The sequence below is a fragment of the Equus quagga genome, chromosome 11 (genome assembly GCF_021613505.1).
Source record: "Equus quagga isolate Etosha38 chromosome 11, UCLA_HA_Equagga_1.0, whole genome shotgun sequence".
NCBI classification, from domain to species: Eukaryota; Metazoa; Chordata; class Mammalia; order Perissodactyla; family Equidae; genus Equus; species Equus quagga.
Window position 1 is genome coordinate 71,370,549 of NC_060277.1, and position 24,190 is coordinate 71,394,738.

At 54.7% G+C, this 24,190-nt stretch overlaps 1 protein-coding gene across 1 annotated transcript in view; it reads left to right on the plus strand.

Moving 5' to 3' along the window:
* Positions 1-24,190, plus strand: part of RTN4RL1 (reticulon 4 receptor like 1) — a 67,358-nt gene that overhangs the window by 39,708 nt on the left and 3,460 nt on the right. The window lies entirely within an intron of this gene.

The window sequence follows — 24,190 nt, forward strand, 5'->3', positions numbered from 1 at the left end:
CCAAGGGGATCGCAGCTAAGTTGGGAAGCCAGCATTTGCTCAGGAAATGAGAGCCTCAAGCAGGCACTAGTCTGGAGCAGACTGTCAGGGAAAGCTCCGGGGAGAAGGAGCCTTGACCTTTGGGTGAAGACAGAGGGTAGAGAGGGCATTTCAGGGGAGGGACCACGATATGAAGGGTCAGGGGTAGCCAGGCTGGAGGGAGCAATGGGTGTGGTCTGAGAGCAGCCAAAAATCCTTGGGGGAGCATAGGGTGGGTCCGGCTTATTCAGGATCTTGAAGCCAGATAGGGTACTTAGACCAGGATGTAGGACTTTGGGGGCCCCTAAGGAAGGAATTCTTAAGCTGGGGTTCACAGATGGACGTCAGAGCACCCCCAAGCCTCCTGAGACAGTATGGTGCAGTGGTTGGGAGTGTATGGGCTTTGCGGTTACACCTGCCTGCCCTGAGTCCCACTGCCACTTTCTAGTTATTCCTTAACCTTTCTGAGCCTCAGTTTCTCACCTATGAAGTGGAACTAAATGGTAGTATCTACCTCGCAGCATGTTTAGGGTAATAAGTCAGGCAATGGACGTGCGGCATACGCACCGTCACTGGCACATGGTAAAGATCTCGGTAAAGAGCAGCTGTCATTAATATGCTGCAGAATTGTGAGTGACTATACAGAGGCACACTTCTCTAGGGAGAGGGTGTCCTACAGCTTTCATGAGATTCCCTAAGGGGTCCCTGATTCAAAAAAATGTTAAGTATCACTTACTGCTTGAGAGGTTTAAAAATAGAGGAGTGTTAAGTGGCAGAGAGCAGTGTTTATGTGAACGAAACATGGTGGGTGGGCCTGGGGGCAGGGAAGCCGGTGTGGAGCCTTTCTGTCCATCTCTTGGGCTCACCATGCTTCCATCCATTCATTCGGTCATCAAGTGTTGCTGAGTGCTGACCCAGTCAGGCACCCTGCTAGATGCCAAGGGCCCAGAGACCAGGAACAGTGTCAGTGGGAGGGAAGATGTGTGGTAGGCAGTCTCCAAGATGGCGTCTGAGGCTCCTGCTCTTCAGGTCCTTGTGAGTTTCCCCTTCCTATGTGGGATCTGGGCTGGACCTGTGACTTGATTCAACCAGTGTATGCAGTGGAAGTGAGGCTGTGCTGGTTCCAGGCCTAGGCCTGAAGAAGGCGGGGAGCCTCGTTTTTGTGGTTTGGGGAGATCTGAGCCACTATGTAAGAAGTTCTGCTACCCTGCTTGAGAGATCACATGCAGAGTTCACACTGAGAGGAGGAGCCATGAGACCAATGGAGACGGAAAGAGGCTCAGGTCTCTTGGCATCTTAGTTCTGCCCAGATGACCCCAGCGTCTGCCACCATCTGACTGCCACCACATGAGAAACCGCAAGTGAGAACGACAGAAGAACCATCCCCCAGAGCCCATTCATGGCTCACAGAGCCATGAGGTCATGAAATAAACAGTTTTGTTTTAAGCCCCCGTGTTTGAAATGGTTTGTGACATGTGGAACTAAATGGAGACCAATCAGATGAGAGCAGGTAAAGGCTATTTACTCAGCTTGCTTTGCCAAGGGAGTCAGCCACCATCTCACTGTGTCTGGCAGAGTCAAAGGCAGGCTGAGGAGTGGGAAGGCTTTAGAGTGGCGAAAGGGGAGGCTCAGGTGAGCCCTGACCGGAGGCTGTAGGCAGGGGGAGCTGGAGGCAGGCTAACTAGAAGCGGGCATCCTATGTGTTTGGTTAGGGGAACGTATTTTGTTTTCTCTGGTTGGCCCTAAGTCAGAAGTGGGGACAAAAATTAGGGAAGCTAATCAAGCCCTGGCTGTTTGGGGCTGATTGTTACAGGGGTTACTCTTTGGATTTCTGGACTGCTTGCTGGAGATGTGTCTGATTTTCTCCCAGTCTGACTTGTAGATAGCAGGCTGGGCTCTTGGGCTGGTTCCTGTAGATAATGGGGTGGTTTCTGGACTGGTTACTGAGATTGGGGGTCAGAGTTCTATTTTTATATGTGGTCTGGCATTGCCTGTTTATATATTCAGTCTCCCACCTAACAATAGGTACCTACATGCAAACTGACAATTATGAATCCCTGTTGAAGGAACACAGGGTTCTAGGTAAGCCCAAAGCCAGGAGAATCCCCTTAGCCTGTGCCATGTTGGAAAAACAGGTGAGAATTAGCAGGCAGATGAGGGAAGGAGGGCATCTCAGGTAGAGGGGGCAGCAAGACGCAAGGCTTGGAGATGGGAGAGAACATGCATGTGCAGGAAGCCACGACAGGCTGACATGGCTAGGCTCGTGAGATGGGAGGTGATGTTGGCTTAGGACCCAGAGCACTAGACCCAGGAAGAGGGGAGAAGTTTTGGAGGGCGTGATGTTTGTTTGGGGCATGCTGAGTAGGAAGAGTCCGGGCGATCCCAAGGGCCGTGTGCAGGGGCTCACTGGAGATTCGGACTTGGAGCTAGGAGAGAGCTAAGAGGAAGATGAATTTGCTTGGGTTATGGTGGCCCCCCAGGGACTGTCTGTAAAATGAGAAGAGGTGCCCATGATGGGCTGAGAAGGACTGTCCAGAGTAGACCCAAGTTGGAGTTGAGCCAGGAGATAGTTGTGTCAAGGAAATAGGGGTCAGGGGGAGATTTCGAGGGGTGCTTTGCCCGCCGGGGGCAGTTGAGGCACGATAGAGACTGGAAACTGCTGGATTTGGGCACAGCAGGGAGTTTGCGTGTGAGAAGGCGGTGGAATCCCAGGTGCAGGGGCTTGAAGAGAGTGAGCCAGGAGAGGAAGTGGTGGGCCTACCTCGGGCGCACGCGGGGATAGCAGGAGAGAGGCGGTGTCTGCAGGGAGATTTTGGTTAGGTGGGGTTTGCTGTTCAATGGGAGAGACTTGAGTGAGGCTCTGGGCCGAGAGGGAGCAGTCCATAGTGGAGGCGTGGAGAGAGAGGGCACACCGGTACAGAACGGGAGGCAGCCGTGAGAAAACATGGTCCTGGGCCGAATCAGGCTGCAGGTGCAGTTGGGTTGGCTCACACAGTGTTTTGTATTCATTTTCGTTTTTTGTTGAATTTGCAGTCAACCAATTGCATGTAAAAATCCTGGTTCCCAGCCTCTGGCAAAATCGAAAGACATGATAAACCAGGACCCCCCTCCCGTAAGGCAGCAGTGGCTGGAATCCGGGGCCCTCCGATGGGCCTGGCTTCCGAGTTGCAGCCTGCCCCATTCTACCTGCCCAACTCACCCTTTCTGTTTCCTGCTTGGCTCCTGTAGGCACATCTGAATTAAAACCTTGGAGTGAGGAGAAGTGAGAGAGCCAGACTAAAGCTAGCTTAGGCAGAAGGCCTGATGTGTGAGGATGCTGAGAAGTTGAGGGGTCAGGCCGGGAGGCCAAGGGTAGGGATTTAAGAAAAGAGGGGAAGGTTTGGAATGGCCTCTGAGGGGACTGGGAAAGGAAGCTTGAAGGCCACATAGAATAATGCTGGGGCAGCCACAGTGCTGGGACCAGCTAAGATTGTGGGCCAGGGACCTGCAGTGGCTCTAGTTCACATCACTGGGGGACAGACCAGGGGCTGGAGGGAGGGGAGGGGCAAAGGAGCCTACTCTGTCCTCCAGGAACTTCCACACCCATCGGTGTCCCTTGGCTCTGTTAGTGGGTGGGGGCTGTCTCTGAGACTCGGGGCCGCACAGACAGGGCCCCAGAAGAGAGAGCCTGTGCTCCCCCATGTCAGGGACTCTCCCAGGCTGGGAACACGCCGAGAAGCTCCACTCGGCACAGGGAAGGAATCAGTCCAGGGGAGCCCTGTGTTGAGGAGTTGGAATGCTCCTGAGATTCCCGATCAGAACCCTCTCCCATCCCCTGTGGCAGGTGCCCAGGAAACACATTCCTACACACACACCTCTCCCCAGCGTCCTCCCTTTGAAGTCTCTTCTGTCTGTCCCTCTGTGCCTCAGGGCTAGTTCTGTCAGTCACCCAGGGGGGGCTTGCTCTTGACTGGAGAGGGGGTGGCATCCCGGAGCCTCCCCAGGTGGCAGCTCTCCATGCACACCTCAAGATGAAAACAGCCCCCCGCACCCTCTGCGGGAACACTCTCCTCTCGGTTTTACTGGGAATCGTGTGCGGCTTGGACACATGTCACCGTATCATGTAGAGCTGGAATGTAATTAGGCGATGTTGGGGAAAATTCCGTCTGTCTCCTGGGAATACTGGAATAATGAGCCATCACAGAGGACCGCGGAGGCTGGTGGGGGGCTGCTGACCTGAGCCAAAGGCTCGGATCGTTCATTAGCTCCAAGGTGCTGCTGATTTGTTCCCCATCCTGGCTGCCTAAACGAGCTGGCCCGATCTTGAGCGGGAAGCGGAGCTTTAGGGAGAGCCTAGAAGGTGCTCTGGACTTTGAAGCAGGGAAAGCCAGCATGTTTTCCCTTTCCGGGGTGGGGGAAGACAGAAGCCGCAGTCCTCCACGGTGGCCATGTGGCCATTTGATAAACCGAGCCCAGGTGAAGGGGAAAATCCCAGGACAAAGGAGCCAGACTTTGTGAAGAGTGGGCTGGATGTGTGGCTGGCAAGGCTGAGGGCAGGAGGGCCCTCCCAGGAGGCTGGGAAGTGGTGGGGCGGGGGAGTGGGAGGGGCTGGGCAGAGAGTGGCCAGTGGATTTCACCAGGAGAGCAAACTGGGAGAGGCCCCAGGCCAACTCGGCCCCGAGCTAACTCCCCTCTGCACCCTTGAGGGTCAGCCAGACCCACTCAGGAGAGCTCCCAACCTGTGCTCCTCCTCCACAGTAAATGTGCTGGGTGTCCCTTCAGAGGGCTCCTCGGGGGTATGGGAGAAGAGACAACAGTGAGACTAGTCGTGGCCCTAGCCTGGCCTGCCCAGCAGACCTGCAACAGCCCTTCTTTCTCCATCAGGCCCCTGGCTTGTCCCCATGTGGTACCACCCACAGCTCCCTGTTGCAGCGAGGACATGTGACCCTCGCAGCCTCCTACCACCCCGTCCCCGTTTCCAGGCGGGAACTTCCAGTGGGTTTCCTCAGCACCATTCTGGATATTCTTTCCCTAACCCCTCAGACCCTCTCCTGGTGGGGCCTCGTCAGTTCTTGGCGTCAGAGCCCACACCCCGAGAGCCACCTTGCTTTCTTTGCTCCCTCTCTTGACTTTCTCCTTTCTTTTATCTCCCTTTATTTCTTCTTCCTCCTCTCTCTTTCTCCCTCTCCTCTTTCCCTTCGCAGATCTGTGGTATTCCAGGTTGGGGATCTGCTAAGCCAACTTTCCCAGAGAGTTTTGTTGGCTCTCTACTCAGAGCTGCCTCCTGGGGCTCTCGAATTCTTGGGCACCCTCCTGTCACTGCCCCTCCTCCCCAGGGGCCACAGGGAGCTGTCTGTGGGCCTGCTGCTCCTATGAGAGCATGAACCACTCCAAGGCAGCCACTGGGTCTGTGCTGCCCATAGCTGCATCCGCAGTGCCTGTGAAGCACCTGGCACCACGTAAGTGCTCAACCTGCGACAGTAAAGCTCTTCCTTGCTTTCCACTCCAAGCCACGCCCCTTCCTTGGGGACTGTCTCCAGGCCACGCCCCTCCTGGGAGCTGTCTCCAGTACCTTTCTGGGCACATCCCTCTACGGAGAAGTCACTGGTCTTTCAGCTGCACTCATCTAGGACAGCCTTTTGAGTGTCTGATTCCTTCAAGCAGTACCACACTTCAGAGGGCACTGCTCTGGCTCTCTTCCTGTTGGTCCCCTCCCCAAAGGACAAGGAGTCCATGGGGCCAAGGAGACATGCCCACCCGGGACCTGTGTCCATCACTCAAGACCAGTTCTGTCCAATAGAAATGTGGGCCATATGTACTTTGAATTTTGAATTTTCTTTTTTTGTTTTTTAAAGATTTTATTTTTCCTTTTTCTCCCAAAGCCCCCCGGTACATAGTTGTGTATTTTTAGTTGTGGGTCCCTCTAGTTGTGGCATGTGGGATGCTGCCTCAGCATGGCTTGATGCGTGATGCCATGTCCGCACCCAGGATTCGAACTGGCTAAACCCTGGGCCGCCGAAGCAGAGCGTGCAAACTTAACCACTCGGCCACGGGGCCGGCCTCTACTTTGAAATTTCTGTTAGCCACATTCAAAAAGTAAAAAGCAACAGGAGAAATTAATTTGTGAATATTTTTATTTAACCCAATGTATTCAAAATATTGCCATTTCAACATGTCATCGGTATAGCAAGTATTCTTTTTTGTACTAAATCTCTGAAATTGCCACATTTCAAGTGTTCAGGGGCCACATGTGGTGGTGGCTACTGTCCGGACAGCACAGCTCTCGACCACACTCTAGCTATTTGAGACCTCAGACTTCTCTGCTCAAATGGCCCCAGCCTGCTTCCAGGGCCTCTTCCCCATTATGATTCCTAAGGGTGGATTTCCCCCAGCAGTCTGAGGAGGAAGGCCTAAGAGCCAGGCCTAAGGAGGGGGTAAATTCCTCATGGATTTGTTTTCCTGAGCTCAAAATCCTCCCTGATCCTAGAGGCAGGGGTGATGGAAGCTACGGGGTACTGAGGGAGAGAGGAGGCTGGGCACAGCCCAGGAGCAGCACGAGGCCCTTGAGGTAGTAGGAGGCTGGGATCCAGCAGAGGCAGCCTGGACAGGCCCTGCTGGCAGAGGGGAGAGAGGGTGGGGGCACCACAGTCCACAGACAGGTTAATGGCTCCTGCCTTGTGCACAATTGAATTTGCCCTCCTGAGCCCCTCAGCAATGGGGAAGGGCCTCTCCTCTTGGGAGCTCTGCTGGACTCCCAGAGCTACAGGGCCTGGGTCAGCCGGGCCTGATTCGATCAGGAGAAATGAAGGACGCAGTGCTCACAGACAGCCCAGTGCCCAGAGGGGCTGGCAGCTCAGCTCAGAACAATAAGGCCGGGGAGGGCCTGTGTGGGGGCCCCAGGTCCATCCTAGCTCTGCCTCCTTCCTAGGAGCCCCATCCTCAAAACACAGTTGACGATTGTCTATAATATACCTCATCATCCCCTTCCACCTTCCCGTCTCTCTTAAAGGTGGTGGAGGATGACTCAAAATCAGGAAACTTGGAACCAGTCTGTTTCCCTTTGTGTCTGTGGGAGTGTCCAGCACATGCTAGGACCATGGTGAGGGGAGAAGGAACAACCGAAAAAAACTCCTTCCTTTCTTTCCTCTCAGTACTTTACATCTTGTATCAAACCCAGCTCCTGTACGTCTGTCGTGTCTCCGCTCCATGGAGGTTGGAGAAACATTTAGAGGACAAATGGCAAACTAGAGGAGAAGACATCACAGGACTCCGAACTAGACATGCTGTCTCGTGCCTCCAGGCCTTTGACCCTGCAGTTCCTTCCACCCGGCTGCCCTCCCTCTTGCCCCTTGGATCCCAGCTGAGCCTCTACTCCCCCTTAGAGGCTGCCTTCCCTCTGTGACCCCTCCACTCCCTGGCAGCGCTGCTTGCTTCCTCCCTCCTGCATGTTTCTGCAGCACTGTAGACGGCTCCATCACGGAGCAGGCTAATAGCACACTTGTTCCCTCCATCCACAAATAATTGTTGAGCGCCTCCTAGGTGTCTGGCACTGTCCTGGGGGCTGGGGACATCACGGGGAACAAGCAGAGAGGGGGAAAGACAATAACCATGTAAACAAACAATTAAGATACTCTCAGAGAGTGTTAAGTTTTAAGAGGGAAATAGAGCAGGGTACTTATGTAATCAAGAGTGACTGGGTTGGGCGGGTGGGGCATCTGCTTTAGACGGGAGGCATGCTTGAGCTGAGGCCTGAATGCTAAGAAGGAGGTGGTCCTGCAAGGACCTGGGGCACAATGCTTCCTGCAGAAAGAGTCAGTGATAAAACTCCAAGGCAAATGTGTATTGTATCATTTCATTTGTACAAAATGTCCAGAATAGGCAAATCCTCTGAGACAGAAAGCAGATTAATGGTTGCCAGGGGCCGGGGGGGTGGGGGGTGGAGGGAGGAAGAATAAGGAGTGACTGCTAATGGGTGTGGGGTTTCCCTTTGGGACGATGTAAATGTTCTGGAACTAGATAGTGGTGATGGTTGTAGAACATCATGAATATACTAAATGCCACTGAATTGTGTGCTTTAAAATGGTTTAAATGGGACATTTTATGTTATGTGTATCTTACCATAAAACAAAACAAAACTGCCAAGGCAAGAATGAGCTTGCTGTGGTGTAGGAATAGGGGGGCCAATCCGGCCAGCGACTCGGAGAATGGTAGAAGACGGGGGTGGTGAGGTGGCGGGGGCCGGTCATGAGGACGCTGTGGGTAGCTGAGGAGTTTGCATTTTATTCTTGTGCAATGGGAAGCCACTGGAAGGTTTCAAGCAAGAGAGTAACATGATAGCGCTTACTGTTTTTGAAGATGGTTGTGGCCGTGGTGTGGGCCGCGAGTGGTGATGGGTTGAGGTAAAAGCAGGAGAACAGGGAGGGAGGCCGTTGCAGTGGTCCAGGGGAGAGAAGATGGCAACCTAGAAGAGGATGTGGGCAGCGCGGATGGAGTGATGTGAACAGATTTGGGATATGTTTTGAAGGTAGAACCCATGGGACTTGATGGATTAAAGGCAAAGAGACTGAAGGAAAGGGGGGAATATAGAATGATGTCTATATTTTCAGCTTGAGCAACCAAAAGGATGGAGTTGTCATTTTCTGAGATAGGGACGCCTATGTGGGAAACACCTGTAGGGCACATTAAGTTTGAGCTGCTTGTTAGATATCCCCATAGCAACGTCAGGTGAGCAGTTGGGTGGGCTGGTCGAGAGTTCGGGACCGAGACACATGTCTGATCTTCATCCTCGTGGAGAGCTATTTAAAACCGGGGCCTGGGTGAGCTCCCCTGGGGATGGGTGTGGCTAAGGGAGAGAGCAGGTCCAAGGGCTGAGCCCTCAGGAATCAGGACAGGTAGAGATCAGGCAGAGGAGGAGCCACCAGCAGAACAGACCAAGAAGAGCAGCCAGCAAGGCAGGGGAATAAACAGTAGGGCCTTATCTCTGAAGAGAAGAAAGTGTTTCCAGAAAGGAGAGACAACTGTGTCCAGTGCTGCTAACTCAGTGAGCGACAAGGAAGTCACTGTCAGATTTAGCAGTATGATTAGAGTCTGCCTCTCTGAGAGAATGAGCTCCCGGCACATAGTAGCTGCTTATTAAAAGGCTGGAGGACTTGCACTGATCATGGTCTGCACTGTGTGGCATGGACTGCCCAGAGTGTAGGGGTTCGGGCTCGGGACTGGATATCAAGGGGAAGTGGCTGAGGGGCTTGGGCCACCCAGGAGCCTTTGTTGGAGGGGCGGGGCGGCTGGGGGAGCCCAAAGGAGCACAGGACTCCTGTTTGCCCACTGGCACATTTTGATAGGGTCTTCCCTCTGCTTTTTCCCCCCCTTTTTCCTCTCAGGAGGTGATTCATATTTCAATATATTCCAGCTGAAAAACGATCAGATCTTGAGCAGGTGGTAAGTCAGTACACGGAAATTTGATATATTTTGACTAATGCAGTTTGAAATTTGAAAACTGCAGACAATTTTATTCAAGATCCATTTTTATACCAACTCATTATTGGGGGGAAAAGGCAAGATTTCAGGTTTCCAGAGGAGGACGTGTGAACCCAGGCCTGTCACCACCAGCCCGGCTAAGCTGGCTTGACCTGGCCGTCGGGCCTGCATGCTGCCTGCTGCCCACTGCCACCTCGCGTTCCCGCCGGAAATGCTGTCTTTAGCAACCTCTTTCAAGTATCCCCCTGGGGTTACTAGTCCAATTTAGTCTGACCTTCAGCCCCACCTCCGTCGCACCAACTCCAGCAAATCCCTGGGGCTGGCACTTAAGACAAGTTTTGTGATACAGACGAAGGTATTACACAGAATTTCCACTTCTTCCCCCATCTGCCTTGTCCACTCCCCAGCCTCATGGGTGTGAAGCACAAGGAGAGGAAATAAATAGTGAAGACGGGGAGGACTGGACTTATTGGCAAAGGAGCAAGGACACAGTTCATGGGAGGTGCGGGAGCTGCCTGTTGGGGTGCTGGAGGGGGAGAGGCTGGGAGAGGGTCAATGAGGGGGCAGTGGCCTCAGAGGAGAGAGAGCTCTCTTCCCGTGGTTGGATGCCAGATCAATCTTGGTTGGACTCCTGGCTCCACCATCTTGGGTGAATCATCACACTTCATTGAGCCTTATTTTTCTGAGCTGTAAACTAGGGATATGAATACCTTCCTAATAATGTTTTGGGGAACATCCAGTGAATGTCTGTGGATGCCCACAGTATGGGTAGGTCTGACTTCCTCACGAGAGTCCTCCTGTCCACGTGAGGCACACGGCTCTTGTCTCCTTTGAGTAGCTCAGTCCTGCTGGGAAGGCAGAGGAAAGGGACGAGTCTCTGAAAGCCCCCATAGTGGGTGATTTTCTGGATGTAGAACTTAAGGCATTATGGGCTAAACTTTCTGGAAGGTGACTTGTCACCCTGTGTCAAGAGGACTTGGACTCAATGAATCTCTGATTTAGGGAAAGATTGAGAAATTTGAACAAAGCTTTATGCATAGAGACGTTCATTCCAACATTATTTAGTTTTAATTTAAATGACTCTTAAAAGACTCAATAGGTACATTCCCATGGTAATAAATCAAAACTTCCTGGCAGGTGTACAGTGAAGTTCCCTCACCCCAGCCCCCAAGCTCCCAGTAGCCCTCCCAGGAGGCAACTAACGTAACCAATTTTGCCCTGATAATTTATGAGTGAAAAATGAGAGACAATCTAAATGCTCCACAGATAAATTACGGTCTGTCCGTACAGTAAGATATTCTGTAGTCTCTAAAAATTGTGCCTGTTACCACACTTCTCTTCTCTTACTTAACTGTGTGTTTTCTCTGGCCTCAGGCCCTCAGCATATGCTGTTCCCTCCGCCTGGAACCACCCACCCCCACAGTGGAGTCCTTCTAATCTTCAAACGCTCCCAGCCTTCCCACCCCCACCGGCTAGGGGAGCCCCCACAGTTCTCCCAACTATCTGGATCTCTCTCTCCATACTCTTCCCTCCAGGGTGCGATTAAATATGGACGTGGCCATGTGATGCGTGTCTGTTTCCCCATCAGACTGTGCTCTCCTGGCGGGTAGAGGGTGGGGTCGCTCTGCCTGCTGGGCTCCCCGTGGCTGCCTTAGTGCCGAGCCTCGCAGATGGAGGCACTTGGAGAGCTGCTGAAGGAATGAACGGTCTACGTTAAGCAGAAAAGGCAGGATGCAGAGCTGCATATATAGCATGATACCAATTTTATTGCTTTACATAAAATTTTTATTTAAATTTTATATATCCCTATATAAATGAAGGAAGTATTGAAAGAACGCACAGCAAGGCACTGTCGATGGTTGTCAAGGGTAATGGGTCTGTGGTGATTTTTCTTCCTTTTTACTTCTCTACTTTTCACATTTTCCACAATTGAGAGGTATTATTTTAAAATTAAAATAAATGATGAAGAGTGACTTTAAAAATAAACCTTGTGGGGGAAATAGTGTTTGGGGACACTGGGAACCCTGTCCTGAGTGCTCCCTAGCTGAAGCTCCCAACTCGGGGTCAGAGGCTGGCATGTGCTGTTGGCTGGACACATGTGGGTCCCTGGAGAAAGTGCTGGGCTCAGGCCACCAGGGAAGCAGAAGCAAGTCAAGGCCTGGGACCTGAGATTCTCAACGAGACTCTGCAGGCTGTGTTTTTTTTTTTTTTGGATGATTTATTTCTTTTATTAAATAGGAAGTGCGTGCATCAAAATGTAGTATGTATAAGGTATAGAGAATAAGAAAATTAACAAATTAACATCCATCCCAAAGCCCACGGCTCAGTTGAAGACACAGAACACCACAGACATATCTGAAGCGTTCCCTGCAGGCTGTCTTAAGCGGTCTGTCAGCGAGATTCTGCAGAGGAGTCAAAAGAGAAAGGTCTGTGAGGTGAGGCCTGACATGCCTGGTGCACTCATTGCTCTCTTAGGAATGAGGTACCTACCCTGGGGTCCTCTGGCTGCTAAAACTACATTTACCCACAGTAAGGTCACCTTGGCTAACTAAAGCACCTGGTTTCTTTGCTTTTGTCTAGAATTACATCGGCTAAATCATTCGTTCGCTTCCCAGGCATGCATGGATGAGCTCTGTGTACCAGGTACCACCGGACACCCCAGCAGTTCTGCACCTCTGGCGGTGGAGGCAGGTGACTTTAAGAGAGTGGTGGGGGCCGGCCCCGTGGCCAAGTGGTTAAGTTTGCGCGCTCTGCTTTGGCAGCCCAGGGTTTTGCCGGTTCGAGTCCTGGGCATGGACATGGCACCATTCATCAAGCCATGCTGAGGCGGCATCCTGCATGCCGTGACTGGAGGGACCCACAACTAAGGATACACAACTATGTCCCAGGGGGCTTTGGGAGAAAAAGGAAAAATTTTTTTAAATAAAATAAAAAAGAGAGTGGTGGGTGCCGTCAGAGAAGGCAGCGCTGAGGAGGTGCAGGGTCTAACCCAGAAGGAAGGTCTGGGGAGGCTTCCTGGAGCAAGTCCTTCTGAGCTGAGTTGTGCAGTTATCCGGTACGTAAGTTAGACTTGGGTTGAAGCAAGAGAATCTGGTCTGGCTGACTAAGCAAAAGAGGAACTCATTGGAAGGCGTTAGTTAGGACACCTTGGGCTGTAAGTAATTAAAAACCCAACTCAAAATGGCTAAAACAAGAAGAGGACTTATTATGTCATAGAACAAGCAGTTTGCAGATCCCAGGAGTGGTTGACTCATTGGCTCAATAAGGTCATTATGGATCCAGGTTCTCACCATCTTTTTTGCTCTGTAGTCCTCGCCAAGCTGGCTTTGGCCTTTAGGCTGGTCCCCTCATGGTGGAAAGATGGTGCCTCAGCACCATGCTTTTCATCCTCACCCAACCACACTCAGAGGCAGCGAAAGAGAACATCCCTTCCTTGTGTCCCTTTTCAAGAGGAAGACAGATTTTCCCAGAAGTCCTGCAGCGGACTCTCTTTGTGTCTCATTGGTCAGAATGGAGTCACATACTCCTGTCTAAACCAATCACTGACAATGGAGTAGACTAATAAAGATCCACTCCCTGGGCTGGGCAGGAGCCAAGCTCTTCTAGAGCATATGGCTACCTGAGAACTAAAGGACATTTGGATCCTGATAGCCATGGAGAGGGGTGTTGGGTGGACCTCTGCAGAAAGAAAATGGGACCCCAAAGGAGAAGCTGAACAGCCCAGCTCTGGGGAGGGCAGGAACCAGGGTGGGTCTGGGGGTCTTGTTCAAAAGAACTTCTGGGGCAGTGTCTTCAGGATGGCCCACCAGGTGAAACAACTCCAGCCAAGTCACTCTGCTTCAGGTTCAGGTTCAAATTCCTGGGGGAGAGGCTGAAGGCTGAGCCTGGCCACTGATTGATAGCCCTGCCTCCTGAATCACCTGCAGTGGGTGAGGGATGGTCCCCCCAAGGGAACTTGTGGAGCTGCTCCCATAAGAAGGCAGGGAGGGGGAGTGAGAAGCCCCTGAGCTGAGACGAGTGGCAGAGAGTAGGAATGGGGGAAGCGGGGCCAGACCGTGGATGGGCTTATATGCCATGCTCAGCTCAAGGGACCTCACATCAGTGAGCATTCTTATTTGCAAGCAACAGACACCAGCCTTGACTAATTGAAATAAAAAGCAGGTTTATTTAAAGGGTGTTGGGTAGTTCACAGAATCTCCCAGAGGGTTGGTGGCTCCAAAGGCAGGAGCAACACCCCAAATGAAGGCCAAGTCACCTCTAGCTTACACCTCCAATGTTCCCACCACAGTCACTGCCCCCACCCACCCTAGGCTCTGTCGCTGCTGTCATTCTTGCAAGCATGGATCCTGCTTGGGCCCCTGCTTATTTGCGTCACTAAGTCCTAGTTCAGAGTCTGGGGTAGGTGTGTTGAGTGGCAGAGCCCAAGCTTCGAGGGAGGCTGGGAAAGGGCTTTTGAGCTTCTACTGGGAAGGAAGGACTCATTTACATAGACTGGGAGATCTTCCCAATACAGGAAGAGGGTTTAGCAGCTGGGTGGCCAAAAAGAGTGACACGTGTCCACAACTTAAAATCCTGAGGCTGTTGAGGAAGACAGCTTGTGGAAGCCAGGAACTGGGTCTTTTGTCCCCAGAGTGCTCCTGGCACAGTGCCTGGCCCAGAGGAAGAGGTGAAGTCAATATTTGCTGAGCGAATGCACTGTCATTAGGGCAGTGACTTGATCACACTTAATTGGAGGAGGCCCAGCAAGAGGTAGGAGCACTTGGCCAGAGGCCGGGGCGTGGGCGCTGGAAACCTGTGTTTGCAAACACCCTCTACTTCCTTGTCCCCCACGAACCTCTCATGTGATGAGGGTAGCTTGATTTCCCACCACACAGAATGCCTGTTTCTTTCTGTTTTCTTTCTCCTCAAACTCCCACCCTCTTCCCTACCTTCCCTCTCCGCTGATGACCCCCTCTGACTTCATGGAGGAAATAGAAGCCCTTGGAGGCTAACTCCACCATCTTCTCATCTGTGTATACTGTAGTCCCTCCTGTTACAGCACGGAAGCTGTTCCTTTGGAGCCCTGGATCTCGCTGTCTTTGGCCCTCTCACTCTGACTGCATCTCTCCCCCTGAATCGTGCTCATGAGCATGCAAACAGGCTCTAGTGAAGAACATCTTAAAAAACAAACAGGGGGCCGGCTCCGTGGCCGATTGGTTAAGTTCGCACGCTCCGCTGCGGCAGCCCAGGGTTTGGATCCTGGGCGCGGACATGGCACCGCTCATTAGGCCATGTTGAGGCGGCGTCCCACATCCCACAACTAGAAGGACCTGCAACTAAGATACACAACTGTGTACAGGGTGGGTTTTGGGAGATAAAGCAGAGAAAAAAAAAAAAAACAAGCTCCCTGGACCCCACGCCCCTGCAGGTCCTGGCCCGTTTCTCTGCCCCCTTCACAGCAAAACTTCCTGTCCAAATGGCCTCACAAATACTGCTCGCTGACTCCCCACCCCCCCACCCCGGGAGCATTATTCCCTATCCCGTTGACAACAGGCTGGGCCATGTGACTGACTCTGACCATGAAATGTGAGCAGGAGGGAAGTTAGTCGCTTAAAAGGAAAGCTGTAAGAGCTAGTAGTGGCCATGTCCTCTTCTCCCTCTGGGATGGAGGGTGCTCTCTTGACCGGGTCCCTGAGCAAAGCCTCAGCTGTCCTGTGTGAGAGGGAAACCAGCCTTTGTTGTTGGAAGCCATTGAGATTCTGGGGTCCCTTGTGATGTCGGCATGCCCTAGCCCGTCCTGATACAGTGCTCACGCCCCTTCCTCACCTCCCATTCATTCGTCATCCCACTCCTGTATGCCTCCTCTCCCTACCTTTCTACCGGAAACGAACTTTCCAGCATCACCAGTCACCTCTAGGTTGCCAAATCAACTGGACACTTCTCCGTCCTCACGTCAGCTTCTCAGAAGCCCTCATCATGGCTGATTCCTCCTTCCTTCTCGAAACACTCTTGGCTTCAGTCACACCACACTTCCTGGCTCTCCTCTGACCTCGTTGGCCATTCCTTCTCCTTTATACTCCTTCAGAATTATTGTGTTGCCAGAGGCATCAGTCCTGTGTCTTCTCTCTTGACTCTCATGGTGACCTCATCCACCCCACGGACTTAAGTACCATCTCTCTGCGGATGACTCCCCAGTGTGCTTCTCACCTCTGGGCTCCAGTTTTGTACATCCGGCTGCCACCAACTAAACATCTCTATAAGGCTTCCCAGACTTTGTGTGTCCTAAACTGAGCTCTTGTTGGCCCCTACCCACTTTCCTTGGCTCCCCCAGTCTCACTGTACCCTCATCCTCTCAGAGCCACCCTGTGGACCTCCCACCCCATCTCCCTCCCATTGCTCCACCTGTGTGTCCTGTCAATTCTACATCCCAAATGTTTCTCCATCTGTCCACTGCTCTCTGTCTCCATGGTCCCTCCTCTTCTGGACCCCCACATCTCTCACCCACAATAGCCACAGGCCTCCCCTCCTTCCGTGTTGCTCTCCCTCAATCCGTGCTCCACTAGCAGCCCCCCACATCCTATCATGCTGCTCCTAGTGCAGGCTCTTTAGTGGCTTCTTGCCACAGCCAGAATTAGATCCAAACTCTTTGCTGAGGCTATTAAGGCCCTGCAAGCCCTGCCTCCTGCCTTTCTGATCACATTTCTGCCCTTCTCCCCTCGTCCACACCAAGTTCAGTCCTGTCCCAGGGCCTTTGCACCTGCTATTCTGTCTGCCTGCAAAACTGTTCCTCGGCTCCCTCTTATCCTTTAGATTTTAACTCAGGTATTGCTGCTCAGGGAGGCCCTCCATGAGCACACGAGCTAAGGTCGGCCCCTCCATTCGTGTCAATCTTAACCCTCTCGTTGTGTCCCCAGTTCCTACCACCCTCGGTGGTTTGGGCTTGTCTGTCTCGTTCCTTTGTTTAGTCATCTTCTCCCTGGAATGTAGGCTCTCAGGAAAGAAGCTGCGTGTTCCTGTTGCAGCCCCGAGCATGGAGCTGTTTCTCACATAGACAAAGGAGTTGTGGGACAGATTCAGAACGGGAGGACCAATACCCTGGATGTGGGTTCTGAATGCCTGTCACTGACAGCAAGGAAGCAGTGGCTGTTCTGGGGACTAGGAACAAGGGCTCCTGGCAGAGAGTTCTGTGCCTGCTTCTCAAAGGCTGGGTCCCATCTTCTGTTTTGTGTCACCCAATGCCGGGACTTTCAGAATTTGGTAGATTCCCACCCCATTCCCTTTCCCTCACACCCCCTCAAAGACCCCCCCGGCAGGCATCTCAACAGACACTTGCCCTGAGGACTCTCCCACCCCCGCAGACACCAAACACGCCTAAGACACCACTCTGGTTTCAGTGGGCCTGTCTGCTTGCGGGGGTGTCCACAGTTTGCCATGGTTTGGGGAGGGGGACAGTTGGTTCCACAGGGTTCGGAGGGGGGAGGCAGGGCCCAGAGCCTTCTCGAAACGTCCTGTGAAGGCTGGCTCTCAGGAGCCCTTGGTCCTCAGCCTTGCAGTCTGCACTGCCACAGCCCAGGTTCTGGGGCCCCCGAACTGGGGAGCAAATTTGAGTAACATGGGACACATCTTATGAGCCCTAAGAGGGCTTCACGAGGTAAAGGTAGAGCTCATGTGCCCGGGGCTTCCTGCAGAGATCTGGCGGCTCCAGATGGAGACAGACGGACTGGGAGAGAGGGCAAAGTAGAGAGGTCAAGACCCCATCCCCACCTGCTGTGCCCTGGGGGCAGCCAAGGCCTGGCAGCAAACTTTAACCTGGGGTTGAGCCCTGACTCAGTGTTCCATCTATCAGGTCCCTGTACCAGGTTCTGGGGTCTGCAAACACTAGGGTGGCTGGGGTAAAGGCCACGGTCCACTGGGGGTTGGGGAGAGAGCCCTAAGGGGGTGGCAGCTGCTCCCGTTAACAGTAGCAGCAACGCAAACACCACGCTTGGCCGCGCCTCCCCTGCAGCCCACCCTGAGCTAGCAGTTCAGGGGCACAGCCTCACTGAGCACTGCCCATGCCCAATAAGGCAGGTGCTCTGACTCCCAGTTCCCGGCCTAAGAAACTGAGGCCTCAGAGGTTGAGGGACCTGCCTGAGGTTGCCCAGCCGAAATGTGCTCCCACTGGGGCTGATCCCAAGCCCAGGCAGTGCCTGGATACAGAGCCGCCCGCACCAGCCTTTAGCACCCTCTCCCAGACACACACACACACAGGGACCCCTGCAGTGAGGAGGGGTAGATGAGGAAAGACAGAGGATAGGGGAGCCCGAGGTTGCTCCAACAAGGCCCCCTGAGAGCTCAGCAGCCCAATTAGCACGGCGTTCCCAGCCAGGCCTGCTCAGGGGACTAGCCACGGCAGATGAAAGCTGAAAGGTTATTTCAATACGGGGCCTCTCACTTCCCAGCCAGGGTGAGCCTGGTGTGCTGGAGGGACCTGGAGTGGGTACATAATTCAGCGTGTCAGGAGGAGAGCGGGAGCTAAAGGCAAAGCCAGGGTGAGCAGGGAGATAAGACGGGGCTATCACAGGCCGGGTGCGTGGCTGGAAGGAGGGCCCTGCCCCTGCTCGGGAAGGAGTTCAGGGATGCACGGCATGAAAGGGTCCCGCTGCCAGCCCGCTCCGGGGTCTCCAGAGACAAACGTGTGCTTATGTATACACACGTGTACTCAGATACGTGCATGCACGTGTGCACACGGCCGTGTTCACACACATAGATAAACACATACAGGTGTGTACAGATGCACGCACGCATGCACACACATACACATGCACACACAGGCTCCGTCTAAGCCCAGGCCTGCCTCCCGGGCTGCAGGCACAGGGCCTGAGAGGTGGGCGTCCGGAGAACACTCGTGCTTCCTGCCTGCCTGTTTGTCCCCTCCCCATTCTGTGCCCCTGAGAGTTCTTTTGGCTGGGTGGTGGGGGGCACAGTCCTGGCTCTCAGGGGGTTGACTAACATGTCCTGGTTTGTTTGGGACTTTCCAGTTTTAGCACTACAAGTCCTGCATCCTGGGAAACCCCTGAGTCCCAGGCAGACCTGCGTGGTCACCCTTCCCCAGGCCTCCCAGAACACCCCTCGCTGCTGTCACCCCTGCGAAGGACAAGGAGCTCTGGGGAGAAAGCCAAGGCCAAGTCTCTGCTCTCACCCCGGAGGCCTCAGTGCTAATAAGAACCACTGTGTTTATTGAGCACCTACTGTGTGCCAGGCACTGTTCTAGACCCTGGGTGTACAGTGGGGAACACACCAGACAAAATCACTGTCCTTGTGGAGTTGATGCTCAGTGGGGCAGGGGAGGGCAGAAAATCAACAAGATAAATAAAGACATGCTATAATTTATTAGAAGAGGCCGGATGTTCTGGGGAAAAGCAGAACAGGGAAGGGGCTCATTTAAAATAGGTGGCTGGGGAAGGCTCACTGAGAAGGTGACAGGGGAGAGACCTGGAAATCAGGTGAGGGCAGGAGCCCTGGGATATCCTGGGAAGTGCACCAGGCTGGAGGCAGGCCCTGCCCAGCATGTGAGAGAGCTTCAAGAATGAGGCTGGGGGAGAGGGAGCGGAAGAAGGGGGAGCGGAAGCGCCCGGGCAGACCTCTGGACGTGCTGAGGGCCTGGAGGGTTCTTATCAGTGTGATGGGAGCCCCGAGGGTGCGAGCACAGGAGCCACATGCTCTGACTCTCTTTCGCTGCTGTGTTAGCAGAGATGTAGGGGTCAGGGTGGGAGCACAGGGACCACTCAGGAAGCTGTTGCAACAGTCCAGTCCGGGCTAGAGATGATGGCGGCCCAGACTGGGGTGGTGGCCGTGAGAAGCGGGTGGATTCTGGATAAGTTCTGAAGTTGAGCCAGCAGGATTTCTGACAGATTGGGTGTGAGGTGAGAGAGAGAGGAGTCGATAGGACTCTGAGGTTCTTGGCCTGAGTAGTCGGAATGAAGGAGCCGTGGTCACCTGAGATGGCGAAGATGCACCTGCTGGGGAGCGGCAGCTCAGCTTCAGATGGATTGCATTTGACAGATGGAGGGATGGAGGAGGCAGGTGCATACAGGCACCTGCAGACATAGAGGGCCAGGGGGAGCTTTAAATGATCTTACCCATTTCACAGGTGAGGAAAATGAGGCTCACACAAGCAAGGGGACACACTTGTTAAGTCGGGGAGCTGGGACCCAGGTCTCCCAAACCTGTGCTCATCCTACCGCCCTGTGCTGTAGGACAGGGAGCAACTGGCCGTCCTAGCGAACGCCCCATGTCCAGCAGTGGGGGCCGAGGAGGGAAGCCCAGCTCTGCCCTGGCTGGCTTCCTTGTCTCCAGGGCTGGGCTAGGCTGGGGTGGGGAGAGGAGGCCCACCGGGAAGTGGCCTGTGCTTGGTTGCAGCTCAGAGGGACTGTGCCAAGTGTCCTGAGGCGCCAGTAGCTCTGTGAGCACAGCCAGCCTGGCCTGAGGCTGTTATCCGACCAGCAGAGCCATTCGGTTAGCATCGATTGGCTTAGAGAGGAGCATCTGGCAAGGCTGGGGCAGAGGGCGGGGGAGAGCTCAGCCCTGTGCTGGGGGAGGGCAGCTGCAGAGCCAGAAGTATTGACCACAGGGCTGACCAATCTCTGAGCCTCAGAGAGCCCCATGGACCTGCCCGGAGACCCGTGGGGATGCCATTGCTGTCCCTGCACAGGTGTAGGGGGAGGCAGCCCCTTCAGTACGGACAAGTGCTAGACTCAGGTTAGGGGGAGGCCGGAGACCTTGGGGCCAGGGAGGCCTGACCAGCCTCAGATGCAGTTGCCCTGCCCATGCAGTGTGGAGCTCCTCCTAGAAGTCAGTTGGGCGAAGCCTGCCCCACTGCCCTGCTCACCAACTGTGTGGCCTTGGCCAGCTGCTTCCCTCTGCGTGCCTCATTTCCTCCTCTGTGAAATGGTGCAGCACCCACGGGGGCCTTGTGAGGATTGCGTGTAAAGAACCTGGTGTATGCTTAGGGCTGGGTCCTCCTTCATTAGCTCTCTTCCTGCTGCCAGGGGCAAGGAAGCTGCAGGGCTCCTGTCACGCTGACCATCTGGCCTTGGACTGGAGCAGGGGCCCTGTCAGTGCTGGTCCCAGTGGGGAGCTCTCTGGCCTCCCCCTGCCAAGCTGAGCTGGTGTTACTGCCTCTTTGGGAGCTCTGGTTACTTAGAGGCTGAGAGAGGGGCTGGGGTAAGATGGGGGCCTACCACCTGCTTCCCTGCCTCAGTGCCTTTGCACATGCTGTGCCCTCTGCCTGGAATGCCCTTCCACCCATCCCACCAGGTCCAGCCCCCATGGGACTATCATAAGCACATCTTATGAATGGGCTGCTGATTGGACTGAGAGAGGTGCCTGCCCATGCTCAGGCCACTCACCTCTGCTCCCACAGGTTCCTGCCCAGAAGGTGAGCGGTTTGGGGTTTGCAGGAAGGAGGACATGAAAAAATATGAGCTCTCCTTTCCTGCACATCCTCTCTGCTGACAGGGGAGCAGAGGGGTTTGTGGAGAAGGTGGCACAGGGGCAGCAGGGGCCTTCCCTGAGCTTCCCACACACACATACCCCTCGGTGCCTACTCTGGGCCCTGGCACATGGACGGCCTGGTCTTGTGAGACCCCCTATCTGCTAGTGAACCCATGAGGACCTGCCCACTTCCTCCCTGGGTCCCTCCCTGCCCTGGCACCTTGGACACACCAGGACCCTAGTGACAAGTGTTGAATGGAGGAAGGAGCAAATGAGGCTACGGAGGTGCCAGTGATGTGTGGGAGGCCGGGCGGTTTGGGAGTAACCGAGCAGTCAGTCAGGTGGATGCCCCTGGAGGGAGAGGAGGAAATCCCGTGGAAGAGGGCAAGAGCCCCCTCAGGCAGAGCAGTCCCTGCCCCACCCAGGACGGGGCCGAAGAGGCTGACAGGAAGGAGTGCAAGGCTCCTCTGAGGAGACTTGGATCCCTGCTAATTTGCAGTTTTAAAATGCACGGCAAAGGCCGTGCATTGTTAGTACCAGCCTCATTGTTAGTACATTAATCAGCAGTCAGCGGGTCGGGGATCCCATGGGCCACACGGAGGGGGCACAGGAGGAGCCTCAGCAACGCAGTGCCAGCCTCCGTGGGAAGAAACCCGGCAGGGTGATGATCCAGGGCCAGGGGGTGCCAGGGACGGGTGGGGTTGGTTGAGACAGCTGGTCCAAGACCTTAGAGGTGGGACCAGTTTCCAGGGTGGAGAAGCAGACTGAGCGGAGACCCACTGCAGTGCCAATGGGAGGGGCAGGGCTAGCTGCAAGGGCAGCTTCCCGGGCCTGGGTCCCCTGCCTCCAGGCAGTGCTGAAGCTCCAAGCGCTGGCTGGGGTCCCAGCATCCTTTGTGCTCCTCTCAGAGGAAGGATGCTGTGGCTCCTGCCCTCTGTCAGACCTGTTATCTGACTCCTCCCACCTGCCACAGTGTGTTCACTTGCCGGCTGCTAAGCCCATGCCTAGATTTTTGGGCAGTTGACTTTTTCACACAAACCGGGGTCTTTGCCCATTTTCCCCTGTGGCCCAACGTTCCCTGGGGGCCCCATCTGAGGGAGGGGTGCGGCTGTCCATAGGGCCCCCTGCTTCTCTGGGGACCATTTCAGAGAACCCCACCTCCAGGCCTCGTAGAGACAGAGCCACATAACCGGCAGAAGGGCTGTCTGCCCCCAACCTGGGTCAGGGCGCAGGAGAAACCACCCCCCTACCACCATACAGGGTAGTTCCGAGGGTCAGGGGGGCGCGAGCGGAGCTCTTTGTAAACTCCATAAGCCGCACAAATGTCAAGCGGTATCAGTGCTGCGCCTGCCACGCTCCCCGCCGCCCCCACACTGAGCGTCTCCGCTGGGACTTAAGGGAAGGAATGCCTTTGTCTCTGCAGGCCCCCCGGGGGTCTGGTGTGGCATGTGTCCCACAAGCACAGGGTCACGGCTGTGGCTCTGTTCCCTTCAGCGCAGTGAGCACCGTGATGCCCTTGAGCTAAGAGGGGAGCCCTGGGCTCCCTCAGAGCGGCAGGGGGCTGCCCCCTGAGGCAGGGTTCCTAGAAGACAGCAGCCCGGGCAGGGGTGAGGAGCCCTGGCTGAGAGTGAAAAGGGATGGCGGGCTCTGTGGAAGGCGCGGCCAGTGTGGGTTAGGCCCCCTCCCAGCCCTGGGTGTTGGGGGCTCAAGGCAGCAGGAATGCTTCCTGAGAGTCAGGCTCCCATCCCCTCACACTCCTGCCTCCCCCTGCGGGGCTGGGGCCCTGGCCAGACTGAGGTGAGCAGTAGGGGGCTGGAGGTCAGAGCCAAGCCTCCACGTAGGGGCGCTGGCATAACTCCCTGGCTATGTGCGGAGTGCAGGCTTAGCGGTCATCCCCTACAGAGGGGAAACTGAGGCTAGAGAGGCACCAGCCTCTGGCCTGCAGGCTGTCCAGCCGTCACGATGGCTGAAGGCACTGCAGGGGCTGCGTAGAGTGTGGCCTGGCCCAGAAAGGGTCCTCACAGCTGCACTGCCACCACCGCCACCGAGGTCATAATTGCTCTGAAATCACAACCGAACCCAATTATGCAAAAACCAAATTATGCATGATGATTTTTATGTGTTGGAAACGTTTGGCCAAAGCTATGTGATTACAGGGGAACAGGAAGCAGCTGCCACTCTCTGGGAGCCCATAACTCCCAACAGCTGGGAGCTGTCACTTATTTACAACACCATTTCTGCCAGGAACGAGAGGGTGGCAGTGGTGGCGAGGCCCACCCATGCCTGGGCTGGGCAGGCGGCTGAGACGGTGACAGGCCCGGGAGCCCGGCTGGGTGGCCAGCGTGAGGTTGGGAGCCGGGTGGCTGGGAGTGGCCAGGAGGGCTGGCTGTCTCGCTCTACGTGCTCTGGGCATAGCTGGCAGCGGGAAGAGTCAGCTGAGCTGCCCCAGGCGCCCGGCACTCCCGAGAGGCCCGTCTGGCCAGGCTGGAAGGGAAGGAACAGGAGGCCAACCCAGGCAGGGACGAGATGGCTGCCTGGCCCTGCAGGGCGGAGGTCTGCAGGCCCGGAGCCTGTCTCCCCGACGCCAGTGCGCCTGCCAGGCCGCCCGGGGCAGCTGCGACCCTGGAAAAAGGCAGGTAATGATGATCGTCCATAATGAGGCTGCTCCGATAATGAGCACGGGGCTATTATCTGACCACAGGCTGGACGCATCCGAAAATAAATTATTTTAAGGATCCATTAACGAATGCCTAATTAATGCCCAATTAGAGGGAAGCTACAGAGGAAATGCTCCGGACAGTCGTGAGGCAAGGCCTGGTTTGCAGCCACAGCCTGGGAGCTCCAGCGAGGCGGGGACAGGGGAGGGGCGGCCTCACTCTGGCAGCTTCATGGGCCCCAGAGCCCGTCAGCCCCGGTGCCTTCCTCAGTCCTTCGCACACGTGTGTCCTCTCAGTACATCCTCACAGCTCTGCAAGGGACAACTATTACTCTTTAAAAATGAGGAAATTGAGGCACAGAGGGGTGTTGCATGTTGCATAGAGGAGAACGCAGAAGGCACTGTAAATGAGACATCTTTCAAGATGAACTTTGGTGTCATGCATGTGTACTTTGCTTGTTATTGGGACAATTTTAAATAAAAAGGCTCCTCAGGACTCCACATGAGATATTTACTTTGTTAGAACAGGAGTCTGCACCACTGTCCTCGCAGATAATGGCAACTAAGTGGCAGAGCTGAGACAGGAACAGGAGGCTGGCTGCTGTG